The sequence below is a fragment of the Sphaerodactylus townsendi genome, linkage group LG01 (genome assembly GCF_021028975.2).
Source record: "Sphaerodactylus townsendi isolate TG3544 linkage group LG01, MPM_Stown_v2.3, whole genome shotgun sequence".
NCBI lineage: Eukaryota > Metazoa > Chordata > Lepidosauria > Squamata > Sphaerodactylidae > Sphaerodactylus > Sphaerodactylus townsendi.
The window spans coordinates 74617146-74638379 of record NC_059425.1 but is presented as its reverse complement, the minus strand read 5'-3'; the positions used below and the strand labels follow the sequence as shown (position 1 = coordinate 74638379).

The following is a 21234-nucleotide window of genomic DNA, read 5'->3' as shown; positions in this document are numbered from 1 at the left end:
GTTCTTACCTCAGCCATATAAGGAAGTTTGTATTATTTTCTCTTGTGTGGGGACCCCAAAAAACTTGTGGAGTGCATCTCATTTTTACCTGTATTCCTCCACTATTTCCTCTTTTCCTTCCCAGTCAGTCTCCATAGCCTCTCCCCTTTTTTGCTTCTTTCTCTCCTTCCCATCTACCAACCTGCTGTATCTCCTTTGTCTTCAGCTTTCTCTCTTTCCCTTTCCTGGCAGTCTTGTTACCCAAAATGCTAAGGTCTGCTCCTTATAGAGTGGGGAAATTAGCAGGGCCAGACCATTCTTTATGAAAGGCTAGATAACTTTTAGAGATCTTTCCCACCAACATTTACAAAGGTGGTTTCTGCAAGAAATCTGCAGGAATCTGGAGTAAAAGTTTAACAAGTTTTATTTAAAAAAAGGTAAGATAATAAACATACAAAACACAAATGGTCAAAGCACACAGAATTCACACAGTCCTAAGATATAGATAGTTTTGAGGGTACATATCTGGAATAGAGCAGGATTTTCAGGGAATAAGGGTGATAATTACCTGATCAATAAGTGGAATGATCCGATAAGTAGAGTTCAGTGACCTGTGTTGAGCTCCGATAGAGGTGGGGTAGAAAGCAGTGTTGGAATCAGTTTTAACCAAACAGAGATGCCAAGGAAAATACTAAACACCTTGTGCCAGGTGGACAGGCTAGTATAGGGAGAAATGGGTTCTCAGGCTGTGCTAAGTGACCTAATCTTCCCAGAACAAAGGCGACTCTTGTTCTCCGGGAGAGAACAAGAGAGGACACCTGGATTTAATGTTCAAAGCCTGGGGTGTGACTGGAAAATGATTAGATTTTGGGATGGAACTGATAAAATCACAGATCTGGGACAATGCCAGTGCAGATGAGGGCGGTCGTTGTAGAAATGAATCAGGAAGCTAGACGATGGGATTAGTGTTTAGAAGAATAGCTGGCAGGAACTCTTGATGAAATCATTTTAGCATACGCTTTGTTTCATAGGGACAGGTAAACGGTGGTTGAGGTGGGAACTTATTTTCCCAAACTAGAGGCTTTGTCTCTTCCTGATTATTTCCAGAAAAGGTGTGGTGGCTATTTGCAAATAAATGTTAGCAGGAGATCTTTGCCTATACAGGTTTTCTGCCTTTGTTGCAGAGCTGATGCAGGGATGATATCTATCTTGCCAGTGCATCACTAGGCTACCTCTAAGGTTGGCAGGATAGGTAGACACACTTCTGTCCTAAAAACAGGCCTGTCCCACCTACCATGGGTCTATCTGGTAACAACATTACCCTGGGAGAATTGTGGGAAGCTGCTGACCCAGGTCCAGTTGTGTGGGTTGTCAGTTTCCAGTGATCACAGCTGAATCTGGCCCAACTGAGTCTTTCTCTATCAGGAGAGGTAGATGAGACTTTTTCTACTGTTTTGACCTCCATGGGTTTCTCTCATGCCTGTGTAGAAGCCAAGGCTTAGCAGGCTCAGCAATATTGTTTTGGTTGCCTGGCCAAAATCTCCAAAATGGCCACTGAGAGTCATTGTAGCACTTTGTGAACTGTGCATTCCAGCAAGACACTGAGATTGTAATACACCATATGATAAGTGTTAAGCCAAACAGGTTGGGCTACCAGGAGAAATTTTCCCAGGATGTGAGTCAGGCCTGCATTTATTTATCCTTCCTGCCGAAACTATTGCTGCAAAATTGTGTGCATTTTTTGAATGATTTGTTTGTATAAACATGTTACTTGGCAGTGTTTAAGACTGTAAAGGATTACACTGGAGTTTGTATTTTTACATTACAAGGGGGTATTATCCCAATTGTATATACACTGTGATTTACACTTTAAATTTGCAACAGGTTTCATCTGTAATTGTAACAAGTTCATTGTAGGAAACTTGTTCCCCAGTTTACTTAAGGTTTTGTTTCTGCCTAACCCCATGCGGGGTTCTCAAAAGTTGCAATTCATCTTCAATACACTGTGTTACATGCAGATTGCTTTTCTGCATGTTATCTTTTGTTTAATAGTCGAAGTCCAGTGAGGCATGTGTACATTATATTAAATTCTTAAGCTCTTTTTGACTACAACTTAATTCTGGCCAAAGTTGTCTCAGCTGTATTTGTAATTGGATTCTTCCATCCATGTTGCCAGCACTTTATGACCTGAGAATGAATGTTATGCATGGAGAGATGATGCAGAGTGCTCATACTTTGTCTAAAGCTACTTAGTCAGTCTATGGTTGAAATGAACGTTAAACCAGAAACCTTGCTTGCGTTCTTGAGCACTGCCTTTCATAATAATGCACTATATGTTTTAGTATGGCCTGGTTAACAGGAAAAACCCAATATTTTTAGTGGTAAGAGAGTTAAGATAAACATAAACCACATAGGGACTGTCACATCCTTACACTGGGAAGTTCAGTCTGGTTTTCTGTCATTCCTTGTTCTATCTGAGTTCTGTATTTTGTCATGAGTAAAAAGGGCTTGTAAAGCCTGCTGGGCCAGATAACTTCATCAACATTTTTTTAAAGTAGGGTTGATATATGGGTGCTGTGTGGTTTCCGGGCTGTATGGCCGTGTTCTAGCAGCATTCTCTCCTGACGTTTCGCCTGCATCTGTGGCTGGCATCTTCAGATCTTCAGAGGATCATCTTCAGAGGGTTGATATATTTGTCCTCTTCAGAGGATATATATATCCTCTTCAGAGGATCATCTTCAGAGGGTTGATATATTTGTTCTGTTCATTCCAATATTGCTTTTTAGCCTCAATTAGCTCTTATAAATTCTAGCTTTATATCTTGGAGAGGCTTGGTTTAAATTTATTTTTTTCTATACTGTTTCACAGTATAACATTGTTACCTAAGCAGGGTAGAATGAAACAGTCTGCAAGTGGAAGAGGATGTTTATGGTATATGCTTGTTAGGCAATCTGAAGACCATTGATCTACATGTAATGAAGACTGAGTTCTGTATTTTGTGCTGATTTGAAAAGGTCGGAGTGAATTTTGTTACTCCAGCTCTAATTAGGAGTAAGTTTTTTGTACTTAGTTGTATTGCAGTTTAAAAGGAACACATCAATTGCTTCAGTCCCCCGTTCTGCAGTTTTTAATGTCAGTGTGAGTGTGCCTCCCATACAATTTCAGAATTGCCAATCTTTGTTTATCATGTACAGAGTAGAACGTGGCACTTTTCTTTTTCCTCAAATCCTATAGAACTGAAACTTGGGCCACCTACATGGAAACTGCAGCAGAAGGGTCAACAGAAACTCAAAGATCAGGAATAGCAGCTGGAGAGTAAGATTTGAGAATGGTGAATAAGTTCTTTAGCTTTGGTGCCAGAAAGCAGTGATTGCACTTTGAGCAGTTTGGCTTGTCAGTGAATGCTATTAATTTGATATGACTGCTGGTAGGATTTCTAACCCAAAGTGCTTGGGAATTCTTGTATTACATGACATATCAGAGTCAGAAGTGGGAAGTTAGAGATTGAGCAATGTTGTTTTTACAGTAAACTCTGCAGCTGCATCAAGGGCTGTAGTTATTCTGTTTTGTGTCGATATTATAAATGTGCAGCTTTCTTTTCTTACAAAATAAAGTCAAAATCCAAGTATCTTAGTGCAGTAATAAATATCTAATTAAAAGCTGAGGGTACATCTTCAGCTACCTGAAACAATTTACAAATCCAGCCATAATGCATCTCAAACTTCTGTGAAACTGCTGAGTGTAAAGCATCAGTTGGAGAGTATAGGTTCATTGGAACGACTTCTATGCAGTCCCACCTTGGGACTGTGTGAGCAGGACAACTGTAGAAAATATTTCCAAAGCTTTCTAGTAAATCAGGAATACTCCTCCCCACCTTGGATTCCCCCCTTGAATATGCCTTCCCCCCTCCTACTAAATTGATCATGTGATCAGGAGGAGGAACGCTATTCTTTCAGTTCTCTTTTTGACTCCATGAAGAGAGGATCTTCATTGCTGTTCTCTGTTTTTTCCTCACCTTCTTCTTGAGGCTGAGAAGACTTGTTTCTGTCAGCAGTTTTTGTCATCAATACCCTGTTTCCCCTAATATAAGACATCCCCGAAAAATAAGACATAGTAGAGGTTTTGCTGAAGTGAGAAATATAAGGCATACCTCGAAAATAAGACATAGCAAAGTTTTTATTTGGAAGCATGCCCGACGAACAGAACACAGGAAAAATAAGACATCCCCTGAAAATAAGACATAGCACATCTTTGGGAGCAAAAATTAATATAAGACACTGTCTTATATTCGGGGAAACACGGAAGTTATTGTAGTGAGGAATACACTACATTAAAAGAAGTGAAGTTTCTGGCTTTCCACTTCGTTGTTATGGCTCAAAAGGGGCCTCTTCAGGATTGTGTCGTGGCTTTAAAATGCTGCTGCTAAACAGCACTCTCTGTGCCATGTCTGCCTGGAGGATCATGTAACAGAGATGCCTGCTCTTTTTGAGCCCGGGGGGGCTGAAATGGCTCTAGGAAACCGCACAGGCTCATGCCGGTGTGTTTGTCCTCTAGCTTTACACTGTTGGCTCCACCCCCAAGTGCAGTTTAGAACTAGATCCAAGCCTGACCTCATCTGAACTCAGATTGAAGCTGGATGGTTACATCCCTCTATTGTTGGCTATTCAATTGTTGGCTCCACCTCCAAGTGCAGCTTAGAGCTGGATCCAAGCCTGGCCTCAGCCAGGCTCAAATGGGCCCTTTCTGCTCACATCTCCATGTGGAGATCAGTTGGGGCCAGCTCCATACTCGAGATGGAGATGTGGGTGGGGTGGGCCTGGCTTGCTGGCCTTCAACTGTGTCCCATTCCCAAACTCCTCAGGGAGTTGTGAACTGGGGTGCAGTTGGGGGAGGGGTGGCACCTGGGGTTCAAGCCCCCCCCCATCCCCCTCGATATGCCAGTGGTTCTGAGACAACAAACTAGTTATTCTTAAGGCCTGTTGGGCTTCATTTTACTACTCACTGTATTGAGACTGCCTCAGTTTTGAGGTCAAAACCTGTTCTCTGCTGATCTGGGCTCCAAGTCCTCTTGTTAATACCTAGTTCTACAGGTTGACACAGTGACATAGCAACCTTGATTCTACCAACTTGCTGCAGTGTCTCAGCACTGATGCTTAGTATGAAGGGGCTTTCAGTGCAGGTTCTGTTTCAAGCAGAAGCAAAGTTTTATATTGCCATCTCTGTGGAGAATTCAGAAGTGATCAGCAAGTATTTTTTTGGAGGCAAGCTTGAGCAGTTCACCACTCCTTTAATTTTCATGGTAGCCTGTGGAACCCTCAATGATGGTTTGGGGTTCCTTGGGCGCTTCTATTTTCAGTTTCGATGATAAACCTGTACTTCTCAGCCCAATCCTTTTGTAGGCAGTTTTTCCTTGTCTGTTTCATGTATGCTCATACTACCTTCTTCCTACCAAAGAATGGGATTAACTCTCCCAATTTTCTCACTCTCACAGCTGCTTTTGGGAGTGAGCTCTTATTTTAACTGGGTTCAGATTGTGTCTGGAGTTATTCTTATGTGAAGCCATTTGTAGTGAAAGCCTGTGTGCTATAGTGGTTAGAACGTTGGGCTAGGATCTGGGAGATCCAGGTTCAAATAACATTTTCTCAACAGAATTTACTTTGCAGGACTATGGTTAGGATGGAATGGAAAAAGACAAGATATGGAAGAGGATGAAAATGGAAAAACATAAAATATCCTTAAAAATGTTATAAACCCCTTTGATTTCCTCTTAGGGGAAACATGGGGGTACAGATAAAGTCCATACCCATCTTTTTAAAGGATATCTTATGTTTCTAGTCAAATCAGATGTTTCATGGAACAAAGTCTTTGACATGCAAACTCTCATTATTAGCCAAGAATACAGCCTCTACTACAATCCTTTAGCATACATATGCTTCATTCCACTGTCATCTCTTTTGTTGATTGCTTGTAAGTTAAATAGCACTTCATCTCTAATTCAGTCACTGTGGAGTGAGTTCTGTAAACTGTTAGCCTGGGTGGGAAGCAGAATTTATCTGCCTCACTTTCCCTTTAAGTTGTAAAACAATAGGTCAATATGACCCTTTTATTATTCTATTTCAAGGGAGCTTGACACACTGTGTCTCACAGCCTATGTCGATAGTGCTGTTCATGACCAATCTGTTCCTTTAATGTGTGGCATCTTTTTAGACTATTGTAGTCGGTGGTAGGAATTAATATTGAAAGACAAGCGGACAGAACTGGTTGTTACTGCAGCTCCACAGAGAGACTGTGAATTCTTTAGTCCAGTTGGACAACATTCTATGGGGAGTAACAGGCTTGCTGTCAGATCCTTAACAGTCACCTCTGCTTCCTTTCCTTCAGATAATGTGATGCCAAGGTTGTGCACATGTTTTTTCCATGTGCAAGATGCTAGGTTCCATCCTTGACATCTCCTACAGAAAAAGTTTCTGATGATTGGATTTGTCAAAAAACCTTTAAATTCATTCATCTATTGTCTGTGGTGATTTACTCTCCAAGAGAAGGTAAAAAATCTATGGTCAGTTGGGTTGTCCACCACTGATAGGTTTCCCAGAGTTCTTTTCACACCTAAGTCATTTTGAGTTCCTTACCAGACCTCAGAGGAAAAGTTTAATTAAAGGTCTTACCATAAATTTTCAGGGGTCTTCAAACTATGGCCTTCCAGATGTTCAGAGACTACAATTCCCATGAGCCCTACCACTTGGCCGTGCTGGCAGGGGCTGATGGGAATTGTAGTCCATGAATATCTGGAGGGCCATAGTTTGAAGACCCCTGGATTAGATTGTTCATTTCATTACTACCTCCTAGGATAAAAAGGGTGCTACTTTGAATGATTGTTCTGTATTAAGGAGGGTCTTCTGAAAAGACCTACATCCAGAATGGGTCATCTAATTACAGTGGAATCTCGGTTTTCGTTGTCGTCGGTTCTCGTCGGTTTTGGTTTTTGTCGATTCTTTCTCCAAAAAATTTGTCTCGGTTTTTGTTGTTTGCTTCAGTTTTCGTCAGATTTCGTTGACACGTGTGCGCTAATTTTGTGACAACAGACGGCGACCCATGTAGTTCCATTGCTTCCCAGTGTTTGCCTCAATTTTCGTCGGTTTCAGATTTTGCCGAGGTTTCCCAGATGGCTTATTGACGAAAACCAAGGTTCCACTGTATATGTATTATAGTCTTTAACTTTTGCTTGGCTGCCTTATTCATAGACCTTTCTAACCTTCCTGTAGAGAGTCCTTCTGCAATTGGGGAGGGGTGGAAGCTGGCAGTGGCAGAATGAAGTTTCACAGGGTTAGGGTGTCCAGTGCCCTGGACAGGATTCTTTACCAGGGATTGACTTTCAGTCTTCTTGTCTCTCAACACCATCCTTATGCCTGTTTGTGATGTGAAACATTTGTGCACTCCTTACATTCCCTGGATGTGACTTTTCTTGGCTTCTAGTCTGCTGGGACCTAACAAGACTTTGTGTGGTCTCTCAGGCTCCAAGAAGGGCTTGTTGGCATCCTCACACAACCCATCTTTGTGGGTTGGTAGAGGCTGTCACATTCTGTCTTCAGTGCATGATTGTTCAATGCCACTTTCCTTATCATAGTTTTGTTCAACAGATTGCTGTTTTTCTTTTCCAGCATGTATTTTGGTTGGGACACTTATAGAGATATCCCTGCTCCTTTATGGGGCATTTCTGAGTGATTATCATATATATAATGATAGCCTTGAGGCTAGAGATGATTGCTCCTGTATATCTGAAAATATAATGGAATGCTTCCTAATAAAGCTGTAAACTTTGAAATATTACAAGCAATACTAACAAACTATGTTCACTGACAATAATAATTTCTTTTGATATAGCAGAAGTGAGGCTCACTTCATTTGCCCCTCTGTATAGCACTAATCATACAAATACTAAGTCTTGTCTATTCACTGGTATATGTGCACCAGAGTTAATTTCAGTGCATGGATTATTTATAGCTCTATTTAGTGAGTGATGCTTGCATTTGTTATCCAATAACAATTCCAAACGTTGCATATTTGTGCATAATTCAGTTGCATATAACACATATATAGAATACACTATTGCTGTTTGTTACAAAACGTTGTAGAACATAACATGAGACATGGCACTTTAATTCTTGCTCTTTTCTTAAGTCACTGATTTTGTCACATTTCTTTTGGGTTTGATATCAGTGTGTTATCTTTTCCTCAGTACTCCTGAGAATTGCTTGGATGGAAATGTCCTTATGCTGAATTTCCTTTTTAAAAAATCTGTACAGTGAAACCTGCCATTTAATGTCAGTTTTGTAGGGGGAGATAGAACCCTTTGGTGAGTTTTCTCTGAATTACTTTTGAAACCTTTCCCTGGTGCTTTCATGGATGCTGCAAAAGCCCTGGATGTTGGGAGGACTGAGGCTAAGAGACATGAACCTGCTTTATCTCTGAGCATTAGCACAGCTAATTAATTCCCTTTCAAAGTGTCCCTCTGACGTAATTAATCCCCTATCAGCCATTGTCTCCAGCCATTCAAGGAGCCTGTGTCTGCTGAGGTATTTACAGCCACTAGCTAGGCAGCAGACTGCAAGGCAGCCTGTTATCGGGGTGGGATGGAGGTAGCTTTCAGACAAATGGTTGGCTGTCTCCCTAGTGGCCTTACAAAACCTAACAAAGTGCAGTGCTGTGCCGGCCACCTACTTTCACCCACCCCTCCTTTCTCTGCTAACGTTTCACAGATGTGACCTGAGCCCTCCTCTTTCATAGCTTAACACTAAGCAGCAGCGCCTCAACCCTGTGAAAGCTGTGAGCCAGAGCACTTTACTTCTCAGCCTGCCAAGAGCCACATGGGGACAAGACCTTTCAAGCTGCTTTACTGAAATCCAAACTAAAAGACCTATAATGGATAACAGGGGAAGTAATGACGTTGGAGAGAAAATGATGCTGTAAAGAAAGGGGGGATGGTGGTGTTTCTCTTGTTGGGGTTTCTTAATCAATAGGTGAGTTTGCAGGACCAAAAAAAATGCTGTCCCCTGGAGTTATTCAACCAGTTTGAAGAATCCAGTAATCACACTGTACCATGAGTGACTAAAGTAGATATTCATAATCTTTGGAGGACTCCATTAATTTTTGGCCTGGGAAACTGGATTGCCTCTGCCTTACATAGGGAGGTTAATACAATGTTTTCAAAATGTGGGATCATGACTTTCTTGCAGATGGGTTTTGGGGCAAAGAGGGAGGAGGGAGGTCAGGGTGAATGTGGGAAGATGCTTGGTGGAAGACTTAGGTTTTCCTCTAAATACTATATCAAATGACCATGGAATACAGTCTGTTGCTCAGTAATTCTATATGTTAAGAAATATCAAACAGGAAAAATAAAATATCATTGTGTATCATTACAGTTAAATATAATTAACTGATGAGAGATTCCTTTATTCTGTGTTGGAGAGAGGGAAGTAACATGGAATTAATTTACAAGTGGATCCGAAAAGGTAAAGGATATTTTGACGTGGGCCCTGAAAAGTATGGAGAGTTAGAACAGGTCTCATTTCAAAAGGTTTGAGAATAATTTTGGTACTGCAACCTGGACTTGCTGTACTAACTGTCTTCCAGTAGGGGACACTGTGGTGTCAGGATTCAATGAAATGGAGCAAGAGCAACCCTGATGAAGTAATATGAGAATGCTTTGGACTCTTTACAAAGGTGAGGACAGAAAAACCAGTCTGTGTGTGGTATATACTGACCTCTTGAACTGTGGATGCAAAGAGGAGACTGTCAGTCCTGATAGAATTCACACAATTTCTAGGAAGGCTTGTTGGCCTTTTCAATAGCTTTCTTAGTACCGTCACCCTGTGTGTTCAGAGGAGGGTCTCTCATGATTTTTCTTATTAAAGGCCACACACTAGGCCTGTTCATACCAAGAAGTGGGATCTCTTGGTATTGCTGCTCCTATTCCAATCATAGGGTGTTCCCTCAAGGTGTGACCTTTTCTTTGGAACGGATCCTTATGGAACAGGGTAACATGACCAGAACCAGATAGTTTTATTGCTTTTGACTTTCTGTCCACCCACAAAGTGCCCAGATTTCTAGCACAATGCCTTGTATGTCTTGAGCTTTGCTTCTGTATACAATAAATCAGTTCATTCATTGTATTTTTGGGTCAAATTTGACAGTTCTTCCAGGGTCCTGATTATGCAGAACCCTTGGTTGTTCATCCTGAAGGGGATCGGTCATCATTTCGGACTTGTGGCAGAATCTGCCCATTGTTAACCAAGAGGAAATGAGGGCAATTGCACAGAATTATTGTCGCACCATTCCAGGAAGTTTATTTTTAAAGGCTTTTAATTTTTTTTCAAGAGGATAGACGTATTTTTCACTTGATATGCAACTTAGTTCCTGGTTCCTTTTTCCTTTTCACTTTTTAAAAAGGCCTTTTAATTGACCTCAAATCAAATATTATTTATAATTTATGTATTCAGTACAAAATCCCACTGTGCTTTAGATTTTATTCTAGGGAATTATGTGACATAATGTGACTAGAGAAAACCAGAGAAAAATGTGATACAGCCTCACTTTATTAGGAACCATTTCAGCCCCATGCAAAGAGGGGTGGGGGGTGGGGGAGCTGAATCTGCCACAGGGAGTAGCACAGGGAGTAGCCCTTGCCCTAGTGGAGGGATGGATTCACTGATGTCATCCGTTGTGACCCTCTATGTTGATGGAACATGGTGCTGAGCGAACTTCCCTGCGCCTCCACTGCCAACGTACTGGGGGCGTTCTGGAGGTGTGGCTGGGAGGCAGGAATCACTGAGCCACTGCCTCTGTTACGTTGGCATCTGGGGCTTTGGACATGCTCCACTTTTTGGTGGCATAAGTCCATTAAGCCCAATGGGGACTTTTCAGCAGAAGGGAGGCTTTTGTGTGTTTTCTGCCTCCCATGCTGTCAGAAAGCCCCCTTGGGAATGGCAGGGAGGAGGGGCTGCGGTGCTGTGTCCAGGCGCGCGACTCTTTGGATGGGACTGCCCGTATCTGGAAGTAGTTGATCTAGGTAAGGAGTTGCTAATTTTTCTTTATGCTATATCATAGCTTCTGTTTATGAAAATAGAAAAAGGTGTGACTTGTCTGCAGACATGGGCTTTATGAATGATTCATATGCAAAATGAACTTGAAAACATGATAGTGATGTGTTCTTGAAAGCTCAGTGATAATAATAGAATCATAGAATCAGAGAGTTGGAAGAGACCCCAAGGGCCATCAAGTCTAACCCCCTGCAATACAGGAACACACAGTCAAAGCGCTCCCAACATATGATCATTCAACCTCTGTTTAAAAACCTCCAAAGAAGGAGACTCCACAACTTTGCAAGGCAGTGAATTCCACTGTCGAACAGCCCTGATGGTCAGGAAGTTCTTCCTAATGTTTAGGTGGAATCTCTTTTCCTGCACCTTGAATCCATTACTCCATGTCCTAGTCTCTAGCAGAAAATAAACTTGCTCTGTCACCAACATGACATCCCTTCAAATATTTAAATATAGCTATCGTATCCCCACTTAACCTTGGCTTTTACTAAACTTCCCCGGCTCCCTAAGCCTCTCTTCACAGGACATGGACTCCAGACCTTTTACCATTTTTGTTGCCCTCCTCTGGACACATTTCAGCTTGTCAGTATCCTTCTTGAATTGCGGTTCCCAAAACTGTACATAATATTCCAGGTGAGGTCTAACCAATGCAGAATAGAGAGGTACAATTATATCACTCAGTCCTGATACTATAATTCTATTGATACAGTCCAAAATCATATTTGCTTTCTGGGTGCTGCAACACACTGCTGACTCATGTTTAGTTTATGGTCTACTAAGACTCCCAGATCCCTTTTGCATGTAGTGTTGTCAAGCCAGGTGTCACCCATCCTATATCTGTGTATTTCATTTTTCTTGTCTAAGCTGAAATTCATTTTGTTTGTTTTGGCCCAGCTCTCTAATCTGTCCAGGTCATTTTGAATTCTGACTCTGTCCTCTGGGGTATTAGCTACCCCTCCTAATTTGGTGTCATCTGCAAATGTGATTAGCATGCCCTCTATTCCATCATCCAAGTTGTTGATAAAAATACTGAATAGCACTGGGCCCAAGACAGAACCCTGTGGCACCCCACAAGTCACTTCTCTCCAGGATGAAGATGAGCCATTGATGAGCACCCTTTGAGTTTGATCAGTCAACCAGTTAGAAATCCATCTAATAGTGGGATTACCTAGTCCACATTGCACTAGCTTACTTGCAAGAATATTATGGGGCACCTTGTCAAAAGCTTTACTAAAATCAAGGTATGCTACGTCCACAGCATCCCCTTCATCTGCCAAGCTTGTCACTCTATCAAAAAAAGAGATAAGGTTGGCCTGTCATGACTTGTTTTTCAAAAACCCATGCTGACTTTTTGTGATCACAGTATTCCTTTCTAAGTGCTGGCAGACCATCTGTCTAATGATCTGCTCCAGAATTTTCCCTGGTATTGATATCAGGCTGAATGGACGGTAATTATTAGGGTCCTCCTTTTCCCCCTTTCTGAAGATGGGGGTAACATTAGCCCTCCTCCAGTCCACTGGGACTTCTCCTGTTCTCCAGGAGTTCTCAAAGATTATAGCAAGTGGTTCTGAGATTACTTCTGCCAGTTCTTTTAATATCCTAGGATGTAGTTCATCAGGCCCTGGAAATTTGAATTCATTTAAAGTAGCCAGGTATTCCTGCACTACCTCTTCATTTATTTTGTGCTGAATTTCTCCTACTGTATCTTCTGTTTCATTTTCTCCTGGATGAGCACCATTTCTTTTTCGGGAAAAGACTGAGGCAAAGAAGGTGTTGAGTACTTCTGCCTTTTCTCCATCCCCTGTTAGTATTTTGCAATCTCTTCCATGCAGTGACTCTATCCTATCATTTTTCTTCCTCTTGCTACAGACATAACCAAAAAAACCCTTTTTATTGTTGTTTTTAACCTCTCTGGCAAGCATCAGCTCATTGTGAGCTTTAGCGTTTCTGACGTTCTCTCTACACATCCTGCTTGTTTGTTTGAATTCCTCTTTAGTGATTTCCCCCCTTTTCCATTTCTTGTACATGTCCTTTTTAAATCTTAGCTCAATTGACAGATCTTTAGACAACCGTCCTGGTTTCCTGAGACACCTCCCATTTTTCCTCCTCATTGGAACTGTTTGAAATTGTGCCCTCAAGATCTCACTTTTAAGAAACTCCCAGCCATCATGCACTCCCTTCTCCTTTAGTATTTTTGACCATAGGATCACACCCAGTAGATTCCTAAGCTTACTGAAATCTGCTTTCTTAAAATCTAGAATGCGTGTGTGACTATGCTTAACATCCCCTTTCCACTGTATAACAAACTCCAGGAGAGCATGATCACTCCCACCTAAGGATCCTACCACTTCCACTCCACTAATCAGGTCATCATTAATCAGGTCATCCACTAATCAGGTCATCATAAGTATAGGAAGATTGCACAGTTTTCATACTGTTTTTTTCTTACGTATTTGAGATTCACAATATCACAGCTTCTGGTTATCCCAGTTGCCTGAATGCATCAGCTAATGAGTGGAGGTTGTTTGCACTCCTCAGTATCAATGGGATACATTTTAGAAAGCTATTTCTCTTGGCAATCCTAATGTTTTTGAAGAAGCATTTTTATTGTTGATTATGATTCCTCAGATTGTCAATGTTCACTGTAATATTTCTCCATTTAAGTTGGTATATATGAAATGTACATGTCGGTATCATTTTATGAAGAACAAATTGTTCTTCCTTATGTGGTCCGTTTCTGATCCTTCACAAGCTTTGTAAATCTGGAAGGGTTGCCAATTGTCATCAGTGCAGTACAGTTCCATAAAGGAACCATGTGTGTTTCGTTCTCTGAGATTAATATTTAGGAATGTTTGTTTATTCACTTCATTTATATCCTGCCTTTCTCTCCATTGGGGATCCAAAGTGGCTTACATTGATATCCTATCTTTCATTGTACCCTACTGACAACCCTGTGGGTTAGATTAGACTCAGAGAGAGTTCCTGGCTCAAGGCCACCTGGCAAACATCCCTGGCAGAGTGGGGATTTGAACCTGGATTTGCAGAATTTAGTGTGACACCCTAAACACTACACCACAATGGCTCAAGCATGTTTGTAAACTGAGAGCTGTGTTGATGCTTTTCTATTAGAGGCATTATTAGCTGCTGTGACCTTTGCGGTAATGGTGTGTGTAAAGTGCTGTCAAGTTGCAGCCAATTTATGGTAACCCTGCAGGATTTCAGGGAAAGAATTGAACAGAGGTGGTTTGCCATTGCCAGACTTTGCATGGAACCCTGGCCTTCCTTGGAGCCTCTTATCCAATTACTAACTGGAGTGGACCCTGCTTAGCTTCCAAGATCTGATGAGATCAGGCTTGTCTGGGTCATCCAGGTCAGAGCCTTTACTGCACTAGTGTACCCATAGTAACAGATTTCTGTTAATGTGCTAGAAACTGGATAATACTTGGGAACTAGGAACCAAATGAATGGAAATGCTGGACACTTGTAGAACTTGCATCAAATTTCATTTCAGCTGTAGACTCATTGCTTATCCTTATTTTCATTTGGAGTTCACCAAGTACAGGGAAAAAAACCCCTTCCCATTCTTGTTGTGAGGATAAATGCTATGGGAATAGACAAGCATTCTGTTGAGTTGCAACTGACTGACAGTGACCCCAGCCATGGAGTTTTTCAAGCAAGAGATGAGGTGGTTTGCCACTGTCTTCCTCTGCATAGCAATATCTCTCTTTGTCAGAGGTCTCCTATACCCAGCCCAGCTTAGCTTCCAAGTTTTGACAAGTTCAGGCTATTCTGGGTTATTTTGGCTTCTATAATGGTAACAAGGTGATGCTATATATCTGAAATAAATTATAAAAGTGAATCATGCATCTAGGCATAACGTAAAAGTGCTGAAATAAGTAGAAGTAGCATTGGAGTGGCTGTAGAATTTCTAAAGGAATAGGTTGCAAACTTTTCCCTTTATACATCTGGCGAAGTAGGCTGTAGCCCACAAACTCTTCAGCTGCCACAAATCTGTTAGTCTTTAAGATGTGACATGACTCTGTTTTTTAGGAGGAAGAAGGGGTTCAGCCATAACACCATTCAGCTTTTCTTTTTCTTTTTAGATTACAGTGGTGACAGGAAAGGAGAGGTTGGAGTCAAGTTTATGTACACAGTACAAATTGGATAAACTATAATGAAATTCTCATTAAATACCCACCCACTTTGATCTAGAGCATCTCTTTCCTTTGTTTGGTCAGCTGTATTAATTGGATTATAAACGATCAAAAGAATAATTGCCCTTGTATGGCTTTATTGCCCCCCTCAGGTTTTTCTGGAGTGTGGCCAATTAAGGTGCTTCTGCCCCAGCACTCTTGTCACATCTCATTTCATTTTTGGTCCTTGTATATCCGGAATTAATCATTGCGTGTTTCCGAAACACAGGCACTTCCTCTTGCAGAATGGCTGGCCTCTCCCCCCTTTGATGAATGCTGAAGTTGTGCAATTACAACCCCACCAGCCCTAACACTTTTGACAGAGTGTGCTGGGATAGGGAGGGGGTGGGCTTGAGGGTCATGAAGCAGCTTTCATCTTTTTTAGCAGGTGAAATCGGGCTGTTGTCTAGATGAATGGGTAGATTCATTGAAGAAAGAGAAAAGTCTCTCGTAGTTATGACCAGAATGAGAAAGAACATGAGATTTGGATTCAGAGGAGTTACACAGAAGCTTGTGTATGTGAAGTGCTGTTGGTTTGCTACCAAGCTATGACACTCTCATAGAGTATTCAAGGCAACTGACTAAGGAGAGGTGGTTTGCCACTGCCTTCCTCTGCAGTCTTCCTTGGCAGTCTTCCATCCAAGGGCTAATCCTGCTTAGCTTCTGAGATCTGATGCAATTGGGCTGTACTATTCCATTTTACATTCTGCTAGTTTTGGCAGGTAAAAGCATGCTGGGATGTGCAGCTTCCTTCTCCCTCCTTCCCTTCTGGATTAATGCAATGGGACCTGTCAAAGGGTTTCCTAGTGCCCATTTGCTTGTTCAAGCAAGCATTGCTTCCCTGAAGTAAAGTTTTCCTCTATCTCACTAAAACATTAGGTGCTTCAGAAGAAATCAGGTAGTACCTAGTAATAGGTACTGTGTCTGCAAGTAGTACCTATTAATAAACAGTTGTCTCCCTTGCAGGAGAACGCTAGGCTTGCTGCCTTTCAACATTTTGTAATTGGACCCAGTATCCCAAGCCAACAATTTTGAGATTGCCTTTCATAATACATATTTGTGGTGGCTTCTGGTCCATTTTCTCAAAATTCCAAAAATGCCCACTAGAACCTGAGTCCATGATAGGACAGTTTCCCTCACAGGGAAGTACATCAGTACTATAGTGACTGCCAGTCTATTCTCTCTGTAATTTTCATTAGTGATATGTAATATTTAACATATATGTTATTGGATGCTGTGTATGTATCATTATCCAGATAAACTCTGACACAATATACAAACACTCACTTTGGTGTTAATTTGGCTGCTAGTTCTCCTTAAAAAGTATTTGGATTTCAAGAATGTGCATGCTGTGAGTTGCTGTCTTTCTGCCAGATCTGCAACTGAATGTACCCTTAAGAGTTTAAGGTATTTAAATTATACTGGTGATAATTTGATGTACAATCAAATAAAATTGGACTTCATAAGTTCTAGTTTCAAACATGTTAGGGTAAACAGCACTCAAGCACTAAAGGGAATGTATGGGTTTACTTCTCTTGTCTAATCGGTACATGTGTACTTCTTCAAGTTCAACACCCCTACACACTTATTGCAAAGGGCTGTGGAGATAGCCACGTTTTTGGATGCTTTAAACATGCAAGAGAAAATGGGAGTGGTTAAAATCTCTGTGGAACTGCAGATGTAGATGCTTTGGCATTTGACTCCTGCTGCAGTTGCCATGGGTAGGAAATGAGGAGCCAAAAAGTATATGTGAACGTTGCCACAACTGTGCATAATATAATTCTACTACTACTCGTAGTATAAATGCTATTGTTTTTATTGCCCTACTGTGACATTTTGGAACTGGCAGTTTTATCAAGTAGCATGTTACTTTGAAATCTGCTTTTCTCCCAAATAATAAGCACTTAAATACCTCCAAAGCAGCAGTTTTATGGAAGAATGAATTTTCAGTGGATTACCTCTCTGCTGTTTCAAGAGCCTCTCATTTTACAATTAGTAGTTCAGCATCTTTACAGCTTACATAATACAAAGTTTAGCCCAGACAGAGATTTGGGGTGTGGGAGTGACATGTGGATTTCGATGGCTGACTGGAGAGAAAGCAGAAGCTAAGATAGAGGCTAACATTTAAAATGTAGCACAGGGGACCTGCCAGCCATGATGGACAATCTAAAGAGCCTGTGGTTGCTTGAACAGCAGAGTGTTCAAAGTACTGTGTTTGGGAAATAGCTAGGTACCTCCCCAGAATCCCCTCCTGTATTTGTCAGGGTGGAGATTGCAGCCTGCTCCAGAGGGGAATGGAAAGCTCCAGATCTTCATCCAAAGGATATTTTTCCCAGGCTCTTTCCTCCCACACATTAGCTCCCTCTTTTCCCTTCTGGAGTCCTGACAAGCAATTTTTCCCCTGCTCAGACAGCATTTGCTTTAGCTTGCTCTGGCGGGTGCTGCTTAAAAAGGAAATTATCTTTAAAAAAAATGAAAAATAACAATATAAGCTTCTCCCATGAATGTATTGTATGCCAGATCACTGATGGTTAGTGAAAGTCCGCTTCATCACTAAAATACTACATACCTCAGTATCTTGGAAGCATACTTCATATGGGGCTTTGGGCTTCGTGCAGTTTCCCCAACTGTGCCCACAGAACAGACTGAAGTACTGGCAACAGAGGCAAGGAAAGATTAACCACAACTGATATTTAAAACACTGAAAAAGAATATGTTGTTAAAAAGAAGTTAACAGTGGTCACAATCCAATTTAAATTTGTCCATTTTTTTTATTTGACATATGAACAAAATTAGCTCAATTGGTACCTTTCACCAGTTCATTGTGAACATTACATTATGGACCATTAATTAACAGCTCTGTTCATATGTCAGTGGCCTATTTTGCTGTGCTTAATGTGTAAAGCCACGTGAAGTTGCCTTCTCTGTAACAAGTATCATTTTAAACATTCCCCTGGCACCTTTTGAGAATTTTATATTAACCAAATTCATCATGAAATGTCCAAACCTTTCTTTAATGAAAATCGTGTCTGTCTTTCCTTATGGAGAAATCTGATGTACTTGATTGCTAAAAAGCATATAATGGGGTTGAAGTAAATTTATGGCTAAAATTGCAAATAGAGCCTCTTAGGTTTGCTCTTTACTTGTGCTTTAACAAGACGACTTTCTTTCCAGCCAACTCATGTGTCATCTGTAGCAAAAGCAACAACATTGTTGAAGTGAGAACTTTTGTTTTCTCAGTACCCTAAGTGGTTGCTTGTTTTGCTGTAATTTTATTAGATTCTGTTCTAAGGTAATTCCCCTGGACAAGCGCTGGGCCATTACTAACCCATGGGGTGATGTTACATTTTAAGGATTACCTTAAAAAGCAGGTGGAGTTTATGTTCCTGTTTGTGGTTAAAAGATGATGAGAACACCACAGGAGAACACTTTTATGAGCAAACTTTTTGAAAAGTCCTGCAGAAAACCTTGCTTTCATCTTTGAATGATAGGAGTCTTAGCATACTGAGTGAGCTCCTCAGCGAAGAAAGACAGAATGTAAATCTTTTTTGTGGTGGGAAATATGGTCCAGATCTTCCTAAGGTCTTCTTAGCCTCCCTTAGTCAAATTGTTGTATTGACTGCAAGTAAAATAGTAAAGTGTGGAGAGAATGGCTCTTGTGGGGATTTGTCATCTCTAGTCAGTTCCTTAGAGCAGCGGTTCTCAACCTGTGGGTCGCGACCCCTTTGGGGGTCGAACGACCCTTTCACGGGGGTCACCTAAGACTCTCTGCATCAGTGTTCTCCATCTGTAAAATGGATAAATGTTAGGGTTAGGGGTCACCACAACATGAGGAACTGTATTAAAGGGTCGTGGCATTAGGAAGGTTGAGAACTACTGCTTTAGAGGTTAAAAAAGAGAAACAGAACATTGTGGTAGATCTGAAATTTGATTGACAGTAATATAGAAAGCAGGACTGTTATGCTGTCCTTTCCTTGAAAAGCAAACAGCTGCCCTGTGCACCAGCTGCAGTTCTGAATGGCCTTTAATTGCAGTCCCCAAGAGGATGTCCAGAAAATGTTGAACAATACAGACCATTGGCTGGAACTGAGATGAAGAGGACATAGGAACTTGGCCCTCAGAACATGGCAGAGAGCCTCACTGGGCAATGATTCCTTTGGAATATCTCAGATAATTATCTTAACACCAGGTTGATGCCAAGTTTTTAGATTTGGTACAGGCTATGTAGTCATGCACACATTTTGTGACACACAGTTTGCTTCCTGAAAATTTCCTAGTACAGAATCATTCTTTGGATGCAGAATATGAAATACATTTCACTGGAGACTAGTAGCTCCCAGAAGCATTGCTTAATTGACTGTGATACCTCTATATTGTATTCCTGGGAATGATGTGAGCATTTTATATGACTGTCTTTTCCGTGTACAAACTGATGATATTACACTGGTTTTGTCTTCTGGCCTCATTGAACTGAAACTGAAAATTTGTGCTTTGTTCAGCCTGTCCACTCAAGAACAAAACTAATATGCAGCCCATTGACTCTCCATTCTAGGAAATGACTACAGGTCTCAGAACCTGGTTCACCACCACCAAAGTATAATTAGTGCTGAAAGAAATCTCTTTAAAGCACACTATGTGCACACTGTGTTCAAAAGTGGAACCAAATTGTACTCCAAGCATAATTAACTCTTTTGTAAACTACTTTGGACCTTTTTCTCAGCTCTTTTCCTAAGTACGTCTGTTGGACAAGTTTTCCTCATTAGAATATATGCAGATAACCAGTGAACTACTGACCCTGGCTAGTATTTGGATGGGAGACCTCCAAGGACAACCAGGGGCGTGAAAGGGAGCTGGCAATGGCAGACTACTTCCTAACGTATATTGCCTCATTGTCCTAGTCTAAGGTGACCATTGTCCTAGTCTAAGGTGACCAAATGTCCCACTTTTGGTGGGACAGTGCCGCCTTAAACCAATCTGTCCCGCGTCCCGCGGGGTTTTTTAAATTGTCCTGATTTTGCCTTCTGGGGTGCTCCCCTTTTCCCGCCCTGTCACAGGGTGGGAAACCGGGGAGTGCCCCAGAAGGCAGTGTGGCAGCCTCCTGCGCACGCGGCCGCAGGAGCGCACTGCTTTTGGGGCGCTCCCCGGTTTCCTGCCCTGTTACAGGGCGGGTAACTGGGGAGCGCCCCAAAAGGCCGTGCGCTCCTGCGGCTGCGCGCATGTGCGCCCCACCCCGTCCCGGTTTAAAAAGGTGACAATCTGGTCACCTTATCCTAGTCTCAATTAAAAATGCAGTCGCATTATATTCATCTTGCTCTTAATCTTGTTTCAAAGAGAAAGCAGTAATGTTCCCCCACTCTATAAAAGGGCTTTCCCACATGGTCTATTCTTGATTTTCTTGTGTGTCAATCCACAGGCACTGGATTCAGTGGGCAGTTTGTCCTCCCTCAGCATTTTCACAGTTATGGAGACATTTTCTTCTGCTCATGCCTTAAATAATCAAGGAGGGTGTCATGGAATAAATAAGGACGTCATCAGTTGTGCCATTGGTGGCATCAGAGTACCCACCCTTTTTTTGTGCACATGTTTATATTGATGTCACGACTGGATTTTTTTTCTCAAAAAGGCACTAAATATTGCTGTAACAATATACTGTAGCAATGATAAGTCAAGCTGGTTCTCTGAGTTCCCAGCTTTCATTTTCATTTCATGTATAAGCCCTTCCTCTTACAGGGGTGGCTTGCAATACATAAAACAGTAACATTTTGTTTTTTAAAAGGAAGTCTCTAGTCCTTCCCTTGCAGAGATATGCCTTTTGCCTTATATCTTTTTGAAGGAAGGGATTACATACTCCAAACACAACCACATAAGCGTGTGTGCAAACAAGCTGGGAATTCAGAGAATTTGCTTGAACCATGATTACATTGAATTAGCAATATACTGATTACTAATATTTTAGTGCAGTTTTT

The 21234-nt window shown here is 41.4% G+C and overlaps 1 protein-coding gene across 1 annotated transcript in view; it reads left to right on the top strand.

The window, feature by feature from the left end:
• Window positions 1-21234, top strand: part of RSPH9 (radial spoke head component 9) — a 31199-nt gene that overhangs the window by 8302 nt on the left and 1663 nt on the right. The gene's annotated exons all lie outside the window — the stretch shown is intronic.